The following is a 15,319-nucleotide window of genomic DNA, read 5'->3' on the forward strand; positions in this document are numbered from 1 at the left end:
TGAGCCTTCTCTTCATTGAACAAATATCCATTGAGCATAAGGGCTCTCCAAAAGTTCATGAAAATGGGTATTATGAAAAAACACGAATTTTACGAATTTTTATACCAAAATAAACATGCTGTACTTCCACTTTGCCACAAACTTTTGAAGTCTTCTTGTATGGACCAGGTTATATGCTCAGCACTAGATATGCAAGGGTGACCAGACACAATTCCTACCCTTCAGAAATTGTCAAGCAGTTGAAGAAGATGATACTTCTGAAATCTCACTACTATGTCACTTTAAAGGACTTGGCAAAAACCTGCGACAACACAGAATTGAGCAGAAAAGATTTACTTGATAAATTCATTTATTCAACAATGACTTTGAGGGAGACCCAATGTCTGAGTTGTTTCTGAAGAATAAGCAGGAGTTTGCCAAGTGAAGAGGATGAGAAAGGACACTCCTGATCCAGAAAGTATGAGGACTTAGGGTGGGCATTTGGTCTAATAGTTAAGATGCCTGCTTAGCTGCCCATGTCCCATCTAAGAGTACCTGGGTTCAATTTCTGGCTCCTGCTCCTAACGACAGTGTCCTGGTGAGACAGACCATAGGAGGAAGCAGTGATGGCTTAAGCAGCCGGGCTTCTGTCACACATGTGGCAGACCTCAACTGAGTTCCTTGTTTCTGATTTTACCCCTAGCCCGGCTCCAAGCTCTTTTTGGTGTTTGGAAAGTAAGCCAGCAGAAGGTGGCCTCTGTGTGTGTGTGTGTGTGTGTCTAATAAATAAATATCTGAGAACTCAGTATGTTCAAGAAACCGAGGAGAGTTCCATGAAACTGGAGCATAGATTGCTTAGGAAGACTGATAAGAAATGGTTCCAGTCACCTACTGCTGCATGACAAACTACAGCCAAAACCAAGGGACTTAAAACAACAATTATTTACTCTAGCTGATGATTCTATGGATTGAGAAGTTGAACAGGGCTTAGTCAGGATACTCTTATGTTCCAGAGGCATCAAGGAGACCACTCGTCAATATTCAGCTGGTAGGTTATCTAGCCTGTAGAGTCCAAAGTCAGTGTGTCTGGCACTTTGGCAAGGTAGATAAAGAGCTGAGCAGAGAGGAAAACATCATTGAAGCTCCTGTGCCTATCCCGTCAGAGTGACTGAAATCCCCACATGCATCTCTGCTCTCCCTGAAAAAAAAATATAGATTGCAAGATACAGGAAATGGAATACATACTTTCTTAAAGCCTGGGTCAGAAATTTCCAAAATTTCACCTTCACCACAATATATTGGTTAAAAAAAGTCACAAAGCACCCAAAAACAAGGAAAAGTCACACAGACCTTATCTTTCTATGGGATAATTGCTACCACATTTAATTCACCACAGACATAAATCTGGAGAAGAAATTCAGAGTCGATCAGAAGGATCTCACAAACCATCTCTAGGGATTTGTGTTTGATCTGAAAAAAAAAAAAAAAAGAGGATTATTTTCCTAAAGAGAGAACTATGCTTATTAGAAGAGATTTAAGGATAATTACTCCCAAGATGCAGTGGAGGATGGGTGAAAGGAGAGTCAACTGGCCAAAAGACCACGGGAGAGGCTACTGCAGGAGTCCAGCTGGACACAGTGCTTCCTGATCCCCAGCAATCCAAAGGTTTGTTGACAAGGGAAGAGGAAAGACTGTTCTGTGGTTTGGACATAGGTCTTGGTGTCCAGGCTTGACTCCAGAATGACACAGGGTAGAAACCTAATCCAATAGAGGTGTTTAGGGGTAGACCTATTAGGAGGTCCTTAGGTCACTGGAGGTATGTCCCTGGAAGGCAGTTCTCATGAAAGGCCTGGTTATAGAAGCCAAGCTGGGCCCAGCCATTCTCTCTCCTTCCTGCTTTTCCATGTGATCCTTCCTCCACACAGGCACACGCTTTACCATTGCCATCTCCTGGCCTCACCAAGTGGCCAAATAAATGGGATCCTCCCCAGTTCAGACTACAAACTTCCAAAACTGTGAGCCAACATAAACCTCCTCCCTTCATAAGTAATTTCTCCTGAATATTTGTTATAGTGACAAAAGGTTGGATAATGCAGACTGTCTCTTGACTTAGCAACCAACTGTGACTAACATAATCCTGTGAACAAGATTTGCTGATCACTTGGAATAGAAGGAAAGAAAAGCAAAGCGGGAGTTGCAAATATTTCTAAGGTTTCTATCTTGGGAGATTAAATGGATGATGATCCCATTAGCAAAGACATCTACTGGTAGCTAGTTATGTCGAAGACTTCCTGCACACGGTGGACTTACTGCACTTATAACGCCCCTCTGCTCTTTTCAGTGCCTCTTCTTCCTCCCTGCCACCTTCTGTGTCTCTCCCAACCCCTTACCCTACACACGGATAGAAAACTTATGTGGAATATTGTGTGTGTGTATGTGTGTGCGCTATCAGCTACTCAGCACAGTTCCTTATTCATGCATATCCACTCTAAACCTCTAGCTTTTCATCTCAGTTCACAGAGAAGTTCAAGGCCAGCTGCATAAGAATTAGCCAGAGGAGCTTGTTAAAAAGTTCAGTTTCTAGTGGCCACTCCTGTGGATTCTGATTCATGGGCTTGAGAGACTGCCAGGCTAGAGAAGAACTGCAAGAAGTGACTGACTTCACTGGGTACAGAGGGTAGGCCTTAGAAACGTGTCAAAGGTGCTAATGGAACCTGAGCCAGCCCTGTTTGAACACTTCTAAACAACCTCTGGTAACACAAAGCCTCTGAACACGCAGGGTGTGGGGTTTGATGAGAAACAGGATGCTGGTTCCTTTCTAGTCTTTACTTTCAATGTGATCTTTTATCAGAGGCACATATGTTTTCAATACCTTCACATGTGGCTGCAGTTAGACCAGGAAACAAATTCCCCACTAGTTGAAAGGTTTGGCCTCTCTTTCACGCCCACCGAGCATCAGTTTCTATCCTCTGTTGGGGAGACCCCAGGGAAATAATTAATCAGCCCGCCTGCTTGCAGTACTCCCAGGGCTTGGGTCATAGGAAGTGCACTGTTCCCAACAGATGGCCCAGCAGTGGCCTGGAGACCTTCTCCCTACTCCAGCACCATCTCTATGGTCAGCAGTGCCCAGTTGGTTACTTCCATATACCCCTCCCAACACAGGTTGGGACTCTAAGAAAAACCCCTCCCCCTCATTTTCCCAGGGCTTTTCCCTACTGTATAATTAATGTTTTAAATCAAGACCTATCTAAGCACTTATGATGGGCAATTTCATTGAAACATCCCATAGACGCAAATTTAGCACCCAAGCAACCAGTCCCCATTAGCATCCTAGGTTTTAGCTACACAAAAGGCACATGGAAGCCCCCAGGACATAGACATCCAAACCCAGGCCCATGTGGTATGATGAAATCTAGCTAATTAACATATGCATCACCTCACCTCATTATCTTTGTGGTTAGCACATGTTCCAACCATTTTCTAAAGGCAAATCCAATCATGTCTCTTCTGAGCTAACCAGAAACACAATTCTCACCCTTTTCTGTGGGTGAGAATCACTCAGCAAGCTTGTAAAAAATGCTGATGTTTGCAAGACCCTTCCCCTTTAGATTTGGCATCTGCAATTTTTGCTGAGCCTAAATATTATTAGGTCCATGCACTACATTAATGAACAGCGCCCTGATGATTCCAAGGCAGATACTCGAAAGCTGATTGATTGTATCAAAGGTCACAATTATTTGTCCTCTCTGGAGCCACACCTTTTGCCATGGGACTTTGCAGTTTTTCCCAGTACCACAGTACAGATTACTTTCCCATGTGTTGAATCTCCACTAGCTTGGACCAATAAAATACTAACAAATGTGGCATGAACAGAGACTTCAAATAACACTTGAATGATTTTGCCATCACCAAGAGTACATGCTTAGGCTACTCTGACAAAGGATGAAAGGTAGTGATCACCCCAGTCATCTCAGCAGAGGCTATCTGAAATGTTCTGACATCCAGCCAATTCCTAAACATGGGGATGAACCAAACACCGAGCCAACATTCCCAAATATATGAACAATGAGCGCTCAGTGTTGTGTGCTACTAAGATTGTGTGATTGAAATGTGGCAATGTTATGGCAACATATCACTGATCCATGGCTTGAAGATGAGAAGAAAACACTGGTCTGACAGTATCACATCCAAGTTCCTCAGGACACCATGCAAGATCATCTTCTACACCTCTTCAACACTACATCTGCATCTTCTTGGCCCAACACAGCTGGCATGCACCTGTGCTCCAGCTGTGGTAAAACATGGAAACAGGGCTACCTCACATTCCCTTTGCCCATGCTGGTCCCTCTTTCTTTTTTCAAGATTTATTTGTATTTATTCATTTGAAAGTTGTAGCAACAGAGAGAGAGGGAGAAGAAGCGAAAGAAGAGGAAGAAGAGGGAGGGGAGAGAGAGAGAGAGAGAGAAACTGCCACCTTCTGGTTTATTCCTAGATGACCACAACAGCCAAGTCTGGGTCAGCCTTTGAATGTCATCCAGGTCTCCCCCATGGTTGGCAGAGAACCAAGTACTTGGACCGTCTCCCACTGTCTTCCCAGGTGCATAAGCAGAGGTTGAATCAGAAGTAGAACAGCTGGGACTCGAACCAGCACTCCAATAGGGGATTCCAGCGTCACAAACGGTGGCTTCAGACACTTCATCACAATCCTGGCGCCTGTTCCCACTTCTTGAAATGCATTGCAACTCATGCATCTCTTCACCTTTCACGGATTTTTCCTGAACAGCCAACTTGTACCACCCCTAATGGCTCATGAATGACTCTATTATTAACGCTTGGTGTAGTATTTACTTACGTAAATAAATACTTCTTACATGGTTATACTAATAAAACAGAAACTAGGTCACAGGCACATTGGTGTCACTAGTTTTCAGTAAGCCACCATTCAATGAACAGTTAAATGCTGGTTTGGAAAGAACTAGAAAAGGTCACCAAGAACTTGTTGATCAATGAGTTTGAAATTATCTGTTGAAAATTTCAACTAATCATGAGAGATCATCAGTAGAGTAGCTTGGATCCACAACAGGTAAATTTATGACCCTGCTGCTTACAAACTATCAATCTTGGGCAAGATTTTAATCTTCCTGAATTTTTTTTAATTTGTTGGATTGCAACAAAAACTAAATAAGATAATGAGTATAAAAGCTTTTTCACAGAATAAGCACTTCAATTATGCTAAATGTTGATGCCAATGTTTTTATTTTTAAACCAACCCATCATTTTCAACATAAAACAATTTTCTGAAAAGCCCGTGAATTTGGGACAGTAAAAGAAAATGAAAACCAAAAGCCAAGAGGGAAAGGTGACTCTCCAGCTGCAAGACCACAGTACATGCTCCTATGTATGAGTTGGAGAACATGACCCTGCTGGCTTTTATTTAAAAATAGGAAGATGGTGTGCATTTTTGTTCTCCAGCGACATTGCGGACTAGACATACAGAAAGACAAAGATACTTCAAAAAGTTCACAAAATAGATAAAATTAAGGATAAGCTCATTTTGGAGCAAAAAAAAAATTGAAATCCATGCATACAAATGATCTTCTTCAAAGAGTTCTTGGAAAATGCATATTATGAAAAAAAATCATAGATTTCAGGGCCGGCGCTCTGGCACAGCAGGTTAACACCCTGGCCTGAAGCGCCAGCATCCCATATGGGTGCTGATTCGAAACCCAACTGCTCCACTTCCAATCCAGCTCTCTGCTATGGCCTGGGAAAGCAGTAGAAGATGTGGGAGACCAGGAAGAAGCTCCTGGCTCCTGGCTTCGGATCTGCACAGCTCCAGCCATTGCGGCCAATTGGGAAGTGACCCAATGGATGGAAGACCTCTCTCTTCCTCTCTCTCTCTGTCTTTCTCTCTCTGCCTCTCCTCTCTCTGTGTAATTCTGACTTTCAAATAAAATAAATAAATATTAAAAAAGCATAGACTTCAAAATGTGATGTATCAAAATAAATTCGATTAATACAATTTTCCCACAAATGTTGGAGTACTCTCTCATTCCTCCCAAAACAGAATGGCTTAAAGTTTTAGCAAAATATTGCAAAGGATCCTTTTTCAGAAGCATGGCTTTGTAGATGATAATGTCATCCTTGTGCTTTGGACACTGAAGGCAGCATCCATAAAAGAAAACAACAGATATATTTGCCTCATAAAAATTAAAAACATTTGCTTTCCCCAAGATTGTGTTAAAAGGTTGAAAAAACAAGCCACCATTTGAGGGAAAATAGTTGCATGTTTCCTGACAACCATATCCAGAGCATATGAAGGACTCTCCAAGTAGTCTGAAAACAATGGAATTTTAAAATGAGCAAAAAATGTAAGCAGACATTTAATAACGAAGATATGGAAGTGGTAATTAAGTACATGGAAAGACATTAGTAAAGTGCAAATTAAAACTACCATGAGACACCATTGCACGTCTTTTAAGATAGCTTAAAAAGTAAATAAACACCGATACTATCAGATGTTAATGAGATATAAGGAAATTGGATTTCTCATTCTTTGGTAGGAATATAAAAATGATATGGCTACTACAGAAATCAGTCTGAGGGCTTTTTTAAAAAAATTCTAAGTATATACTTACGACATAACAATATAATAGCATGCTTAGGCAGCCATACTAGAAATATGAAATGTATGTTTACACAAAAACATAGTGTTGGGGATCAGAGAACAACAGCCTAGTAATGTGGCATTTTTTTGACATGATGAGCACGTTGATCTAAAGAAAATTAAAAGATCTGAAACAGAATCAAGGGACCCCAACCTGTCTTACTTCTCCCCCAAAAAACCCAGAGACTTTTTGCAAAGTTCCCATGTAGTTCTCAACTCTGGGCCCAACAGTGAAGAAAAAATTATCTATGGTCCCTCCCCTGAGTGTTCATGGACTAAGTCAGTGTCTATTACAGAAAGATTGAAGAGTGTCAACACACCTGGACAGACTGCTGTCAACTTTTGTCACACACCATTATTCCCAAAGTCAGCCCCATAGAGAATCATTTACAATCCATTGTCCTGCGGGCCCACCGGATTTCGTCCCATGCCATTGCATGTTCTTCAGGCCCAGTGAGTTCCCTAGAAATCACTCACTCTGTCCCTGACATTGCCCTTCCTAGCCTCTCCTATGAAAAGGCTGTATACATTGCTGAATCACCTTGGGACACAGGTGGCCACACCCCTGTGGTGCTCCTGTGCTCTGATCTTTCCCCCTTTGCACATTAAGAAGCTTGGAAGCCTTTTCTCCTGCTGATGCTATCTATTGTTGGCTCATTCCAGCAAACCTTCAGAGGGCAGAGGGGGAATTTCATGTCCTCCCTACAATAGCCTTGCTCATTCAGCTACACATTATCTATGGCATCTTGCACAATACAATGACAAAGTTGAGTTTAAGAGACAGAAACGGCATCATTTGCAAAGCCTGCAATGCTTACCATCCAACCCTTTACAGAAATGGTTTGTCAACCTCTGGCATACACAGTTCTAATTTTTCACCACTAAAAAATAATGCTCCAGTGACACCTTCATGAATAACTTTCTATTTCTTTTGGATTATTTTCTTGGGATAAACTCCCAGAAGTGAGTGAGTCAGAGGGTGTGAGTATTTTGATAGCCCTCTGCACATGCTGCCAAATTGCTTCCCACAAGGACTGGACCAATTTCCACAGGCCCCAGGAGTGGGTAGGGATGCCAGTTTCCACGCGTCCTCCTCTGATGACATAGTATGTCAGCCTGGACTGTGCTGAAGCCTTACCCACTCCCACCCATGGAAGTGGCCACGTGTGTGCATCTCAACACAGTCAGTCTAAGAGGAGCATATTCCTCAGACACTGACTTTGGAAATAATGAGCCGCAACCTAACAGTTTCAGGGCTGAGGTTTGTCATTTTCAGTTTCTGAGATGACAAATACCTCTTGAGACCATTGTTATCTTAATAGAGCCAAGGCATGCATGGTGTCATAATCTCAGTTTCTAGAAGTAAATTAATAAAGTCTCTCCATTCCAGAGATGAGCATAACTTAGAAGTCAAATGTTGGGACCCACATTCTGGCCAAGCAGGTTAAGCCACCTTCTGCAACACAGTTACCCCATATGGGTGCTGGTTCCTGTCCTGGCTGCTTCATTTCTAATTCAGCTCCCTGCTAATGGCCTGAGAAAAGCAGTGGAAGATGGCCCAAGTACTTGGGCCCCAGCACCCACAAGGGAGACCCAGATGAAACTCCTGGATCCTGGCTTCAGCTGTTGCATCCACTGGGGAGTGAATCTGTGGATAGATCCCTCTACCTCTTCCTCCCTTTCAAATAAATAAAATGAATCTTTAAAAAAAAAAGAATTCAAATGTTGATCAACCTTTCATCTTTCCCTGCTATGGCCTGAATTATGCCCCCCAAAATTCATATTATGAATGTGATGGTATTAGGGAGTGAAGGCTTTGATAGGTGATTAGGTTGGAGCTGCTGGGATGGGATCTGTGCCATTGTGAGAAAGAATATGAGAGAACTCTATTTTCCCTCTGCCATGAAAGGACACACATTGCAAAGCCAGCCAGCAGGTCCTCACCAGGAATCAAATCAGCTGGCACCTTGAATTTGAACTTCCCAACCTCCAAAACTGTGAGAAATAAATGCTGATGTTTAAGCCACCCAGTTTGGTATTTTGTTATAACAACTTGGACAGACCAAACCTTCCCCAATATTCTCATTTGAATATGAAGAAACAGATGTCCAGTGTAATCGTTTTATTCTTTTTTTTTTTTTTTTTTTTTGACAGGCAGAGTGACAGTGAGAGAGAGAGACAGAGAGAAAGGTCTTCCTTTGCCGTTGGTTCACCCTCCAATGGCCGCCGCGGCCGGCGCGCTGCGGCCAGTGCACCGCTCTGATCTGATGGCAGGAGCCAGGTACTTATCCTGGTCTCCCATGGGGTGCAGGGCCCAAGCACTTGGGCCATCCTCCACTGCACTCCCTGGCCACAGCAGAGAGCTGGCCTGGAAGAGGGGCAACCGGGACAGAATCCGGCGCCCCGACCGGGACTAGAACCCGGTGTGCCGGCGCCGCTAGGCGGAGGATTAGCCTAGTGAGCCGCGGCACCGGCTCGTTTTATTCTTCAAAGTCACATGGCTAATAACATGTATGACTAGACTCCTTTCAAGTGTTCCTGCCATTATCCTCTGTAGTTCATTGGTGTCATTGACCATACTGACAATATCATGCCCCCCCAATAGATTTTCCATGGTTATGCACAAGGATAAATTAACCCATACTGGTGAAATTTGAGGATGTTAAAGCATGCATGAGCCTCGAAATTACAGATCTAAACAAGGTACTTGAGCAGCCATGAATGCAAAGAACAGAAACTGTCAATCAACCACGAGAAGGCAACAACCTGTCACTTCAAACCCTTGTAGATATTGGCACAGCATGCCCAACATGATAGGGAGGGGGTAGGGGGGCAGCTCAGGGAACAGGCAAGCTGATTGCTTGGATACCAGGTCCACGTCTGCACAGCACAGGGCTCACTGCTTTTCATTCTCTGTGTTGACAACAACTTACAAGTCGATGTTGTCAGGCAACAGCCAAAGCAAAGGCCTGATTTTCACCCAGTTTAGGAAGCCAGGTTCGTCATGTTCTTCTGACAGTTCTGCTAAGATTTCAAAAGTCACAAATGCCTCTCTAGAAGCAGAGTGAGGGCATTTTCCTCCCTCCCCAGCCCCACAGTCCTGCTGTCATGAGACTCCTGCCCACAGCCTATTCTGACAAGCTCTGGCAGGAAATCAAAGCAAAGAATCCCCCAGCCCAGCCCCCAGAGCTTGCCAGCCATACCCTTCCAGCTTCCGCAGACTGGCATTAGTAACCACAGGCACGTTTCTGCTTTGGAGACCCCTGAATCCTGCACGAGTCTCCTCTGAAACGTGTCCAGGAACAGCAGCCGAAACTGTAGACTTAACTTCTGTTCCCACTGTATGGATTTCACTGGACACTCCACTTGAAAAAGACCTCCTCTCCCTTGGACCAATCTGTATACAAAGGCAGCAATTGAGCCTCATGCATGGCAATCGAAGCCTGGATTATTGAATATCAAAGAACTCTAGGGGGTACCCCAGCCCTCCAGCCTACTCCTCACCTGGCTCCCTGGACTGCCTCCTGCCCAGTCTTTGACAGCTTCTACTTGAATCTCAAACCACCCTCTGGATTGGTTCCTCACTCATAATTAAACTCAGAATGCCTCTGGTTCACAAAGGAGGCTTAGTCACACTGTGTTCAACACATGTTCACTGAGCACCTATTATGTACTAGGCATTCTGATTATCACTGAAGATTTCAAAATTAGTAAGACTCAGTGGCCGCTGATAGTCTAGACATTGAACAATAGACACAAGAAGTCAGTTTTGTCTACACCCACAGGCAGAGCTGTGTATGTGCAGGAGCCCGGAACTGCAACTAAAGTGCTGTCTCTGTCTCTTAGGTCTCATTAAGCTCAGAGGATGGACGAGGTGGGGTAGGGAGGCCATGAGTCTAGTTCTCAAGGCTGGGAGAAGCTGCCCTAGGCAGAGGGCTGGCATCTACAGTAAGAGCCAGGAGCCAACCCACATTTGGATCCCCATAGAAGCCCCTGCCAGATAAAGGAAGGCTTCCACAGAGCATTTCCTGTGTTGGGCTCCCAAGTGGGTTCCCCAAGAGAGGAGTCTTAGAGAGAGGAGCTTTAGGAAACAAAAGAGCATTTTCCATAAAGACCTCACTGAGTCACAACACAAGACTGCCTACATGAGACAGAAGGGATGAGAACTGGCCTCTGGGTGGAGGGAAGGAGGCCTCCCATCTCCTGAGTGGCATGGCAAGGCTTCTGCAGCCACCCAGCTCTGGCCCTCCAGGGCTCAGCGAGATGGGTGGGCCCAGCAGCAGACTCACTGTAGAAGAGACTCAGCTTCCAAGGCCTAAGCGAGGGGACATCATCTCAGGAATCCAGAGCAGATCAGGAGGCAGGAGCCCAGCCAGCAGCCCAGCCAGGATGGAACTTCTAACCCCACAGAAGCCACAGCCATCACTTCTGGGAGCACAGACAGGATTCTCAGGGTGTCTGGGGTAAGAAGGTCAGGGCCAGAAAAAATCCCATTGCTGATGTTGCTTTGTACCCTCAGCCTGGAACATTCAAATGGCAGCTAGGTACTCTTCCATGTATTACAAGTGTGTCCCAGCCCTGAGAATAAAGGAAAATTCAAAGAAACCCCGCCCCCAACTCCCTGCGTTCCTAGGATGTTTGATGTTTAGCGGATGAGGCTAAGTGCCAGGAATCCATTGCAGTGATGGAAGAGGGACACACAGAGAGGAGTGAGGCAGGAAGGGAGCTGCAAGGGTGGGAAAAGAGGTCTCCAGAACCGAGAGGGGCCCTGCATTGAAAAGAACATGGACCAATTTGCCAGCAAAGCAGCACAGAGCAGGGGCCTGGCAGGGCTCAGGTTTCCTAAACCTCTCTGAAGAAATCCAACTTTGTGTCTCCACTAAGGACAGGAGAGCAGACAGCCTGCGGGGTGACTGGATGCCAGTGTCACAAGGCCTCATCTCTCTGCCCCACCTCTAAAGGCTGTGAGGCATTGCCTGGGGGCTCTGATTGGGCTCTCGCCGGCTGGAAGCTCAGATCTGAAGGAAGACATGCTCTGGACATAGTCCCTTTGAGCTGTTATCCCAGCCTTCAAAGTCAACCATGTAGGCCTTCTGAAGAGGCCACACTGCCAGGAGGCCTGAGCTGGAGGCTTTGCTACGGCAGGAAGCTAAAAGGCCCGCTGACCAGCCAAGAGCGCAGTCAGCTCCAATTCTGACCAGAGCCTGTGCAAACAACACACTCCCTTTCATTCTTGGTGCGAAGAGCAGAGCTTTCCTCAGATTTTGCTCCACCGATTTCTCTCTCCCACAGAAAAAGAGGAACGCTTTCTTTTTCCAGCAAAATAAAAGTTCTTCCTGGTATTTGTGCAATAATGGAGCCCAGAGCAGGCAAAGGGTCATAGCGGGCCTGTGATTGGAAGCCAGGGGCTCACAACTGAGTCTGTTCTGCTTGTTGTACAATTGTTTACCTGGAACTTTCACCTTTCCTCCCAGAACAACACCCTCTTTCTCAGTTGCAGGCAATTCCGTAGAGTCCAAGAGCCTCGTCCAGTTCATTTCCATACTGCACTGGGCAGCCTTGGGCCAAAGCCCTCGTGGGAATGCCTGCCACATGGAATGCAAGAAGGTGCAGAAAGGCTCCAGTCACAAAAGGGATGCTCACTCTCCCCCGTGTTAGTAGTTGGCAAACTTTCACCGTAAGACAACAGAGAGGCAATATTTTAGGCTTTATGTACCAGGAAGCAAAATCAAAAAATTATGAGGGCTGCCAAAGGGACAAATACCATATGTTCTCCCTGATCGGTGACAACTGACTGAACACCAAAAAGGAAACTTGTTGAAGTGAAAGGGACACTATGGGAAACGGTGACTTGATCAGCATAGCCCTGACTGTTAATGAACAACTTAATACATTATCCCTCTTAGTAGTTTTTTTGTCTGTTCTACTTAATATGACTGATTTAATTCTGTAATTAATACACAGTTATTCTTAAGTGTTGAAATTGAACTGAAATGTGATCCCTGTTAAACATAAGAGTAGGAATAAGAGAGGGAAGAGATATATAATTTGGGACATGCTCAAGCTGACTTGCCCCAAATGGTAGAGTTAGAAACATACCAGGGGACTCCAATTTAATCCCATCAAGGTGGCATGTACCAATGCCATCTCACTAGTCCAAGTGATCAATTTCAGTTCACAATTGATCATAATGAAAGGACTAAGAGTCAAAGGGAGCACATAAGCAAGTCTAGTACCTGCTAACACTAACCGATAGAATAAATAAAGGGGAGAGTGATCCAACATGGGAAGTGAGATACTCAGCAGACTCATAGAATGGCAGATGCCCTAAATAGCACTCTGGCCTCAGAATCAGCCCTAAAGGCATTCGGATCTGGCTGAAAAGCCCATGAGAGTGTTTCAGGCATGGAAAGCCAAGACACTCTGGCAAAAGATCTCTGTGAGTGAGATCTCAGTGGAAAGAACAGGTCTTCAAAGAAGGAGGTACCTTTCTCTGAAGGGAGGAGAGAACCTCCACTTTGACTATGACCTTGTCTAAACAAGATAAGAGTCGGAGAACTCAAGGGGCTTCCATAGCCTTGGAAACTCATGACTGGAGCATAGGGAGATTACTGATGCCATAGACAGGAGTGTCAATTGGTAAAGTCAACAACAGGAGTCACTGTGCACTTACTCCTCATGTAGGATCTCTGTCCTTAATGTGCTGCGCATTGAGATTTAATGCTATAACGAGTACTCAAATAATACATTTCACTCTGTGTTTCTATGGGGGTGCAAACTGTTGAAATCTTTACTTAATGCATACTAAACTGATCCTCTGTAAAAAAAAAAAAATAAAAAAAAAAATAAAAAAAAGAAAAGAAAAGAAAAAAAAAAAAATTATGAGGGCTGTGTAAATAACAGGAAAATAAACTTCCAGAATTTTTCCAACCACTTATAAATGCAATAACCATTTCCATCCAAGAACAGGCAGCATCCAGATTTGGCCTCCAGGTCACTAATGGCCAACCCCAGCAGGTGTCCTCCAGTGCTCCGCCTATGCCCATCTACCTTCTTCATGGTTCAGATAATGACTGACTGAGCATTAGTTGATTAAGATGGAGGGAGGGTAAGAGGCAATGACTTGCCAGCCATTTAATTTTCAAATCATTAAATGTTCTTGTTCAACCTATGAGTATGTTCAAATTTCGGCTGCAAACCACTCACCCACACAGAATCAAATTTAATTTAATATTTGACCCACAACAGCTGAAACTAAGTTTAAAATGTGTACAGAATAAATAATAAAACCACAGAATTTTCACCTAAGGATACTGAAAATCTAAAAATCCTAAGTTATGATAATAAGTAGTCACCCAGAACCATCTCTGTAAGCCATCAGAATAAGGAAATAGCACCACTATAGGTTGATCCTGCTCTTTAGACTCAAGAGTTAAGTTTCCTCCATCACCCGTGTTTCCTTGGACAAGTTACTTAACCTCTCCAAAACCCACTATCTTCCTTAGTAAAAAGAAAATGCAAGACCTGTGTTGTTGCAGTACTAAAAATAATACAGGAGAAGCAACAGATCTTTGGATATCTGCTACACTGATCTTGGCAGATGAGATATCTTGTTCCATTATGGGATATGTGATGTGGTTGGGCAGCCCATTCTTCCCACAAAATATATTCTCCCACTTGCTAGACTTTCAAAAGTCTTCATGTTTCTCAGTCCTTTGGGTGAAAACATTAAAAACACACTCTAGTCAAGTTTCGCTGATTTTAACACTATCTAAATAAGAACTCCATGTGTATATGATCACATTAGATCCGTAAACCCTGGAAGGTGATAAAATTAAATGTTATCTCCCTTTTGCAGTCAAGAAAACAAACCAAAAAATTAGGCTTGAAGTCAGAAAATCATAGGTCAAATGTGCCTCATGAGTTTTGTGATGTTGAGTTTCTTATTTGATCCCCCTTATTCTCAGTTTTCCAATCTGTAAAGTGGATATCTGGTATTATAAGAAGGTTTTATTCAGAATGCTTGGCACAGTATCTGGAATATGGTAGGAACCAATATATTGCTGGTTCAAACTGTATAGCTAGATGACAAAAATCAGACTTCAGTGGAGTGCATTGACATACACTTCTTCAGACCATTTGTAGTGACACAAAAGTCTCACAGTCTGTAAAAGTGATTCTCAGGGAGTTGGTAAATTCTTTGAGTCCCTGAATATACAAAACTTCTACTAAATCCCAGGGTTTGCTGACTTATTGGAATGTATTGGTTAAAATAATACAGTCCTGAGGTCTCAATATTTTCCACCTTTCCATTGAAAGGTAGAGAGGCCTGATGCTTCTAGAAGATTCTGCCCAGTGTGGCCTCACTTCATCGTGACTGGCAACTCATAGGAGAAAATACTTTAACTCCTCTCAGTAATGACTTGTAGGAATGCATTTTTAGAAATTATTTATTTGGTAAAATTTTTATGAGCAACTACTACATTCTAGGCAAGACACAACAGGTACAAAAATTCATAAGACACAGATGATGCTCTTGGTCTGGTGGATGAGACATATTTGCAAGCAGCAACAATGCAACATGGTAAAATTTATAATGAGAAGATTGAAGTGCTGTGAAACTATTCTCAGGAGAGACAAAGATTGCTCACAGGAAAAAGCATTGATCTGGGT

General features: G+C 43.7%; 1 long non-coding RNA gene across 2 annotated transcripts in view; it reads right to left on the reverse strand.

The window, feature by feature from the left end:
- Positions 1–955: 955 nt before the first annotated feature.
- The window catches only part of LOC138849975 (uncharacterized), an 82,526-nt gene continuing 68,162 nt past the window's right edge, over positions 956–15,319 (reverse strand). For both annotated transcript variants that reach the window (XR_011389314.1, XR_011389315.1), the window contains one exon: positions 956–1,449. This is a non-coding gene — a long non-coding RNA (uncharacterized lncRNA). The remainder of the gene's footprint in view (positions 1,450–15,319) is intronic.

This window comes from Oryctolagus cuniculus, chromosome 6 (genome assembly GCF_964237555.1).
Source record: "Oryctolagus cuniculus chromosome 6, mOryCun1.1, whole genome shotgun sequence".
In the NCBI taxonomy this organism is placed as follows: Eukaryota; Metazoa; Chordata; class Mammalia; order Lagomorpha; family Leporidae; genus Oryctolagus; species Oryctolagus cuniculus.